At 44.6% G+C, this 8,650-nt stretch overlaps 1 long non-coding RNA gene across 1 annotated transcript in view; it reads right to left on the minus strand.

Annotated features, from left to right (window-relative positions):
* The window catches only part of LOC115067077, a 59,125-nt gene extending 51,072 nt beyond the window's left edge, over nt 1-8,053 (minus strand). Inside the window, exons 1-2 of the long non-coding RNA XR_003846508.1 lie at nt 7,957-8,053; nt 7,199-7,290 (exon numbers count right to left, since the gene is read on the minus strand). This is a non-coding gene — a long non-coding RNA (uncharacterized LOC115067077). The remainder of the gene's footprint in view (nt 1-7,198; nt 7,291-7,956) is intronic.
* Between the last annotated feature and the right edge of the window lie 597 nt (nt 8,054-8,650).

Here is an 8,650-nt window from a genome sequence, read left to right on the forward strand (position 1 = left end):
ATTTTGACATGTGAATTTCTTCCATAGTTTCTGATTCTTGTCTGAGACTCAAGCCTTCAAGTTTAGGTCTACTTCTGTTTGTGAACTTTATGTGTCTTTGTGATTTACGTTTTGAGCATGAAAAGCTGGTTCACTTAAGCTTCCAGTTCTCTCTTTTGATTTTATGTTGGAGTGGCCACACTACTTTTGTCTTCAGGAGTTCCCACAGAGGACCAAGTCAGATGAGGATCAGATGCTCTCAGGCTTGGACCCCTTCAGGAAAGATTTCGGCCTCAGGAATTTGGGGATTGGACTGGCCTGGGAGCCGGGCCCAGGAAAGATGCTGGTCTAGGGCAGCTGGTGGCAGTACCACCCATAGATGCAAAGGAAGATGGGGGTGGGAAGCAGCCCCAAGGGCTTCTGGGGACTGCATTGAGGAGATGGGTTGCTCTGGATGCAAAGGATCTGAAAGAGGAGAGGTCAGCTCCGGCATCCAGGAAAGAAATGGCTGGTCATGCAGCCCAGGGAATTAGAGGGAGGTGAGGGTGGGGCCAGGCCCAGAGCGCTCCTGGGGAGAAGGAACTGAGTTGGTCTAGATGCAAAGGATCAGAAAGCAGTGGTGGTTCCCCAGGTGTCTGGGGCACCAAGAGAAAGAGTGGGACAGGACCCAGGCTAAAGGAGAGATGGGGGAGGAGATGGGAGGGTGAATGTGGCCATGGGAGTCAATGCACTGAGGGGGCAATCGATTTACCCTGGAGGGAGCCCTGTGGTCAGAGAGAGGCCTGTGGTCCATGCAGGCCCAGGGAAGCAGAGCTCTTCTCTTATTTTTTAAAATATTTTATTTATTACTTTTATCTTCTGTGTGTATGAGTGTATTGCCTACATGTGTGTAAGTCCACCTGTGTTATGCAGTGTCCCTTAAAGTCAGGAGAGGCATCAGATTTCCCTGGAACTGGAGTTACAGATTGTTTTAGCTGCCATTGGGTGCTGGGAATTGAACCCTGGTCCTATGCAAGAGCAGTCAGTGCACTGAGCCCTCTCTCCAGCTCTATTCTGTTATTTTCATAAGTATCTATTTACTGGCATTTCATGCATATCTATCTCTGTACTGAGTGCTAAAGTCTCAGTTTTTCAAGAGATCCAGACAGTTGTCTTAGGCTAATAATAATTATGAAGAAATAAATCATTTATCTACTGCAGCCTTAGTCTTCTGCTACATAAAACAAGCCTGGAAATAACTACTCATTGGCAGATATTGGGAAGGACATCAGGCAGCCTCTGTAACCTGCTTCACATTTGTACCATAATGTAGCTAGTACAAATCCATGTTGCTACTGATGATGGTGGTGGTTATGATATTGGAGGTGGTGATGAAGATAGAAGACGGGGTAAGTAGGGAAGTGAGGAAAAGGAGGAAGAGGTGGAAGAAATGGAGGAGGACTCACTAGTGAAGATGAATGTACACCTGATTCCCAGGAGAAGGCCGTGCATGTCACTGCCTGGAAGCAAGTCCAGGTAAATTTTGAAAATCTGCCATGAATCAGATTGTCCAGCCATGTTCTGAGCAATGATGAAGGTCTATGGAAAGCAGAGGACATGAAGACAGATTGCCATGGAGAGCAAAGTCTCGGTAAGCTGATCAACTCACTTATGAGCCACCCATAGGGGAGTCAGCCCTCTGCATGATGAGCATCAAGATCTACTCCCCTCCACAAAACACAAGGATATCACAGGCCCAGACCCAACTTAGAGTAAGAAGACATGACTGCATTAGATGATGTCTACAGAACACCTAGGTCTTCTTGGCCTAAGTGGATAGCTGTTTATATACAGCAGGGGGTGATATTGTTATTAATCTGAACAAGCTCTCCCTGAAGTTAGTTGCTACTGAAGATGGGGGGACATTCATCTGATTCATCTGGGTGTATCCTAGAAATCAGGCTGTACAGTACTGATTTATTATTTATTCATTGTTAGACTAGTGGCCAAGAAAGAAATGTGTCTCATAAACAGCACCGGGGGGGGGGTGTCTTCAAAAAAGCCCAAAAGGGCCAAAAATAAAATTCATGTATTTTTCACTGGGTTTTTGTGACTGAGGGAATAGGTACAGTTTACTCCACAGAAGGAGCAGGGAGGTGTCTCAATGAAATCCAAGGTAAGGTATGCATTTAGCTTCTGTGCCTTACTCATCTTTGAATATCCGCTCTTTAATTCCTCATCTAATTATGACTCTAGTCAAGGAGGAATGACCATAGAGAACGCCAGAATTTTCTGTTGAATTCTGAAGTGTAGCCAGTAGCTGGCATCCCCACCCATCCCTTACTTGCCAGTGATTGGAGGCAGAAAACAATGAGCTCACATGTTTGTGCTGAGCAGTGAGTGAGAAAAGGAAGCCACAATGAAAGACTGCCCTGTAGGTCTGCATAAACCATAAAGCCACCCCAAGTAAATACTGTTAGCCCAACCCTTGTGAGGAACCATGGATCACCACATTGTGAGACATGTTCTCTGGGGTTCAGCACAGCATAACCAACAAAAGCAAAGGAGGCAGAAAGAGGAGAAGGAGGAAGAAAAAGAGGAAAAAGAAACAAGCAGACCAGAGAACCCCAAGGTTAATGCTCCTTTGCCTTTAGAGTAAGTTAAAAATAACACAAAGTTAATAATATAGTCCTTTGGTTAGATTCCAATACAGATCTCACTGGACTGACATTGAGGTATGATCGGGGCTGTGTTCCTGCATAGAAGCTCTGTTATAATAAAGTAATAAACTGAGGATCCATCCTCTTCTCTGTTCCAGCTTCTGGTCTTCCACATGTCTTTGTTCAGGGATGTCTTCCTCCAGCTCCACAGCCAGCAGCACTGTGCCCCCAACCATTCTACCATATCTCTTTCTGGTAACAGCCAAGACATCTCTGGGTGCCCAGATGATCATTTGCACTGGGCTCACCTAGATAACTCATAATGATCCTCCCATCTCAAAATCATCCAATTATCGAGCCTTCTTTGCATCCACAACCTTAATTCCCCTTTTCTGGCATTTCATAGGTTCAGGGATTAGAATGTGAACATCCTTCAGGGGTCATTACTCAGACTACTGCAACCACTAAGCCAATAATTTCTCACCTCTGATCTCTGGTATGTTTTCATCTGAGTCATCAGGGTAGGTTGATAATTACTTTTCTGTTGCTGTGATAAGACACCATGACCAAGGCAACTTATAGAAGGAAGAGTTTCTTTGGCTTACAGTTCCAGGGGGAGAGTACATAATGGCAGGGAGGCTTGGTGGCAGGAGGTGGCAGGAGCAGAAATCCCAGTGATCACATCTCCAAGCAGGCACAGGAAGCACAGAGCAACTGGAAATCAGGCAAAGCTTAAGAACTCTCAAAGCCTGCCCCCAGTAATGTGCTTCCTCCAGTAAGGCTACACCTCCTATAACCTCCCAAAACAGTGTCACCCTGGGAACCAAATGTCCAAATACTTGAAGCCTATGGGGGGACGTTCTCATTCAAAGCACCACAAGTGAGAACAGTCAAAGGCCACACTTAAGACCTTCAGAATCTAACTTTCTCGGGGTGGTTCCTTGGTATGGTAGAGGTTTAATAAGCTCTCCCCAGTACTTTGTATGCACACTCAAGTTTGCCTGCTCCTCATGTCCTCCAACAATGCTATTATCTTTTGTGGACAAATTGAGAAGTTTGTGAAATATTTTTTCCTTTGAATTTGTTTCTCTAATCAATTGATGAGGTTGCTTGTGTTTAGAACAAAAGATTCCCATTTTAGATTGGGTATCTAATTGGATATCTAAAATGTGCTCTCTGAAGAAGGTGGCATCAGTTATAGTCCGACAAATGTAAACATCTGTTTCACCAACGAATCTGTTTGTTCCTTCATACTTTGCCCCAGCATTTCCCAGGACTTTTGTGTAAGATAAATCTTATACTTGCTTTGGGATGTGAGTGAAGATGTAGCCTACCAATAAAGAGCTCAGACTCTATCAAATGGACCACATGAAGTTGATCCATCTTTGAGGCACCGATCTACAAAGCATTCCATTGCTTTCTTTTCTTAATGCAGCGTCAAGCCATTTAGCACATAAAACATACCACATGATATTCTCTGCTTCTAGAAATAAAGCGCAATGTGTGCCAAATTCACATCAACTGGTTTCTCAGACAGCAACGGAAACATAAGAACACATAGGTTAATGGGTCAAGGTCAAGACATGATGCTGCACCTCCAATCTGTGTCTCCCCAACATGATAAAGGCTGAGGATGCCATCTTGCCTGTCTGTGACCACTGTGATTAGAAGAAGGTTTCAAGGCAGTAAAAGCACATAAAGACCTGATTAACCTGGCTCTTGACCTGCATTATTTCAAGTACTTTCCACAATTCCAGAGAAGGACCCAGTTTTACGTACTTACCCATAGGGAAACCAGGAATCAGGAAAACAATGCCTTGTCCATTAAAAGCATTCTCTCTCTCTCTCTCTCTCTCTCTCTCTCTCTCTCTCTCTCTGCTCTGGGGAGTGCCAGAACCCCAGTGATCATCAAGCTACTCTCTAGTCAGATTCATGAAAACTAAAATCAAAGCTTAGATAAATTGCTTAGAGAAATGGGGAGGACAATATTCTTTGTGGGAATATCTAGATTTTTTATCACAGAATTAGGTAAGTGCACCCATGTCATGCAATGCCCATGCAGAAGACAGAAGAGACTATCAGATCCCCTGGAACTGGAGCTACGGACAGTTGTTAGCTGTCATGTGGGTGCTGGGATTCGAACCCAAGTCTTCTGCAAGAACAACCAGTGTTCTTAATCACTGAGCCATCTCTCCAGCCCCTTATTTACTTGACTTTTATAGCAAAGTGATACCTAAAATCAGAGAAAGCTATGGAATTCTGCATACTTATACAGCTCTCAGCACCAGTGTTATCTACAGCCAAGGGGTTAGATGATTGAAAATATGGGTAGATGAAAGTCTATCAGTTCATCAGTTTATTTAATTGTGAGGAGAAAAGTGATGGCACTACACTAGCCACAATATCTCCTAGAGCTTAGAGCTTAGGTGTGGATGACCACAAGCCATTGTTTGTTGGAACCACAGAAAACGGCACTATTTAACCACCTCACCAACAGAAAAGGCATTTTATATTGTTCAACCTATTAATGCATAATGTATTATATTAAATTGTGATTAGATCTATAAATCCTCCAAAACCAGAGGGAAATTATGTTAAAAATGGAGCAACCAGCTCGATGACTAGATCACAGAAGTTATAGAGATTAGCTCATGATGCCGCCATCAGGTCAGGGAAGTCAGGCAGGGTTGGCTGACCAAGGCAATGACTTTGGATTTAACCCTGATGTAATGGGAGCTGTGACAGAAACTTTTCCCAAGAGTCTGATATGAAATTTTCCAAACAAAAAAAAGTTGAGAGAATTGTGCAACCAATCCCTGTGCGCTTGCTATATAGATTCTACAATTAACATTTATTACATCTGCTTTGTAACTTCAGCCCATTCGCTCACCACTTTTTTATGCTGGCATGAGTCGTTCATCTCCATACCTCACAGACAGGCCGTTGCTCAACTCTGATAGAGAGAGTGATTTACAGCTGACCCCAAACTTTGCAACGTGCATGTCATAGAATTATGTATTTGTATAGTTTTTCAAAGGAGTGTCTATGTGGTACAAAGTCACACTACTCAATGTGACTTTAGGAGCATTATTCAGTAAGCATTTTTTAATATTAATTTTTATTTTTATTTTATGTATATGAGTGTATTACCTGCATGTATGTAAGTATACCTGTGTCATACAATGCCCCCAGAGGTCAGAAGAAGGTGTTAGATCCCCTGGAACTGGAGTTACAGACAGTTGTTAGCTGCCATGTAGATGCTGGGAATTGAACCCAGGTCCTCTGCAAGAGCAGTCAGTGCTCCTAACCATTGAGCCATGTCTCTAAGCCCTCTATAAGTATTAAAAGATTTTTAACCATAGAAGTGCCTTGCCTTGACAAGACTTATATACTTTTTGCAAGCTTATTCAACTTGGGGGGCTAACTAATGCCTGGAGAATGAAGAGAAATAAATTTATTTAGAGTAACTGGTGGAGCTATGAAATAATTTAGAGGGAAAGACTGTGAGAGCCCCAAGTGGTGGCCAGAGAGACAGAGAGAAGAGGATAGATTCAAGTGATGTTTTAGAAGCAAAAATGACAGAAGTCAGTGATGGACTTGCTTTGAAGCAGTGCATGACAGAAGATCAGGTTGACTTCTGGTTTCAGAGTCACAAGGGAGTCATTTTTTGAGATCAGTCAGAATTTGGTAAGTGGGTTGAGGGAAGAGTCATGAATCTGGACATACATGCTTGGCTACAGACTTCAACTAGGAAATAGCTAGTGTGGGGTGTGGAGCTACACTTGCCTTTCCTAGCCATTTCTGGATTCTGTCCTGGCTAACAACCAACTTTCCCAGGAGCACCCATAGGGGTCCAGAACACACAGTACTGACTCAGTCTGAGGTCACTCTTAGCTACTTTGAGGTTGCCTAGAACTTTGATTTTCCATTTTCAAATAAAAGCTTTTCTCTGCCTCTAGAAGGGCTGGGAGCTGACGAGGTCCAGCCCAGCAGCTTCTGATGCTCTTAGGGAAAGAAGATATTAAACCCAAGGGATTTTAGTGAGACCAGTACCTGTGTGCTCGGAAAACTAGCTCTGGTGCGCTCAGGCATCAGGCAGATCCTGGGAAGCTAAGCCCCTCTTTTCTGTCACCCTGGGGAAATGGCCAGTTACCCAACTCTCATATTCTTGCCTCTCAATTAATTCCTGATGTCAAATGGCTCTAGGATGATTTTGACGCCTCCCTCAGTCCTCAGTAGATTGGGAGTTTTAAGGAACAGGAAACTGTCCAACTTTCCAGGGGCTGTGTATTGCCCCACCTCTGGATTTGAGTCCTTGAGGACATGGATGACTCCTCTTCATATCCTACAGGAAGGCAGAAAATGACTGGGGAGGAAGGAATGGAGAGAGGGCATCCTACTCAGAAGACACATATTGTATTCCCATCACCAAGATGAGCACAGGGAGAAAACGGATGCCTTAGACATAGACTTAGCTCTTTAAGAGACAGCAGTGGGAGATGAGCAAGGTTACCACACTGCCGTTAACACAGGGACATGACGGAGGTGTGCAGAAAGCCAAAAGACCTAGCAACACTCACAGGGTCAGGGATGGTGCTCCCAGGACAGGTGGCATGTGAGGCAGGTTCTGACAGACAGCCAAGAGGGCCTCAGGTAAAGGATGGAACAGCACCTGCAAAGGCAGGAGGGCTTGCTGCATGCACATGATCTTTCCTTTAAAGTCAAGTTCTTCTAGAATTTTCCTCCAGTAAAGCCATTGCATGCAAGCTCAGTACTTTCTCCTACACCTCAGAAGACAGGACAGAGAAGACTTTCCAGATACAATCATGAAGGGGTTTTAACATATCCAACACCTTCCCTAATCCTGTCCTCTTTTCCTCTTCTGACACTCCCCATGTCACATGGTTGCTGTAAGCAAAAAGTGAATTCATCTGTGCTAGGGCAGGTAATGACAACAACAGTTAATCTCTGTTGGGTTCTTGCTAGCTGGTGCCAAGAACTTTGTATGTCTTCCTCATTACTCCTTACAGAGTTGAGCAATTGTGATAGAATGCAATCATTTAATTAGTTTTACATGGGAGGAAACTGAGGCATGGATGTGCATAGCCAGATGTCAGAAAAGAAATATTTAATATTTTACAAAAATGTACATTACAGCCCTTTCTACTCCTCTGAACCTCTGCCTTTCTTAGGCTCTATCTTTTTGCCTGGAGAATGTTCATATATTCTGTGTGGAAACTCAACTGGTTTCCAGGGCAGCCCCCAAAGTCTAAACATGAACTTCAAGTTTATAACCCCTGGGACACCAAACTACTAAGTCACAGTGTGCAGGACTCACCCAATGGCCTCCGCATGGGTGAGGAGGAAGGAGCAGAAAGACCAGACAAGTGGCTCAGGGAGGGCGTCTCCAACTTGCCCAGACTAGTGGCAGCTGGAGTCTGCACGGGAGAGAGGCTGACACCCTACCCCAGGGAGGAGGAGGAGGAGGGAGGAGAAGGAGGATGCACAGGATGACAACCAAAGCCAGGGTAGGGAGGGCTGGCCTTAAGCCAGAGCAGTACCTCCTAGGAGCTCTGTGGATCTCTGACTCAGGGTGGGGTTACTGAGGCCATGTGCCTATTAAGGAAGTACAGGAGAGAAGTCCATCAGGAACCAGAGCTGTATACATGTGACAGCAACAACAGGGTTCAGCCTGGGCCGCAGGGCTGGGTGTGCTGGCCCAGCCCAACCATGTGTCTACAGACCAGACCAACATTTGCCTAGGGAGGCTTGGGGCAGGCCTGGCAGAACTACCTTTTCAAGGAGGCAGCTACCCAAGACAGGATCCCAAGAGTCCTGGAATAAGGATGGGGCTAGACCAGGGTGAGTCCCCCTTCCCAGTAGTCCCTGGGAATGGAAGATCCCAGACAATTGTGAAGATGTCTCTGTAAACATGCACATTTGGAGATTAGGTTTCTTCTAAACTCTCATCTAGAGAGACCCACAATACTGGTTGTTTGATTTTTTGTTTTCTTGTGTGGATTTCAAATATT

This window comes from Nannospalax galili, unplaced genomic scaffold (assembly GCF_000622305.1).
Source record: "Nannospalax galili isolate Female #2095 unplaced genomic scaffold, S.galili_v1.0 scaffold765, whole genome shotgun sequence".
Lineage (NCBI taxonomy): Eukaryota > Metazoa > Chordata > Mammalia > Rodentia > Spalacidae > Nannospalax > Nannospalax galili.